Genomic DNA, 389 nt, shown 5'->3' on the forward strand with positions numbered 1-389 from the left:
TATCTGCGTTGATGGAAAGAAACTCGACGTGAGTGCCCGAGCAATTAAAAATCCTAAAGCCACCTCGTTTGTCCCCGCGCCCTTCTGGGGTACGGCTATGGGGTGCCGGGCAGCGCCCGCTGCAGGGCGGCTGTCATGTGCAGGGCGGGCGGGCAGAGGGTGCTGCAGGGACAAGGGACAGCAGGAGCGGCCGGGGCGGGCTGAGAGGCTGCCCCCGCCCCGCACGGACACACGGACACACACACGGACACGGACACGCACAGCCCGGCTCCTGGAGGAGAAGGAGGAGGAGGAGATGCGGCTGTAGAACAACGCGTGCGTCTGAGCGCAGCGAGGAGCAGCCCAACACCGGCGAGGAGGTGCGGAACCGATCCATTCTCCTCCTCCAC

Source organism: Meleagris gallopavo, chromosome 14, assembly GCF_000146605.3.
Source record: "Meleagris gallopavo isolate NT-WF06-2002-E0010 breed Aviagen turkey brand Nicholas breeding stock chromosome 14, Turkey_5.1, whole genome shotgun sequence".
In the NCBI taxonomy this organism is placed as follows: Eukaryota; Metazoa; Chordata; class Aves; order Galliformes; family Phasianidae; genus Meleagris; species Meleagris gallopavo.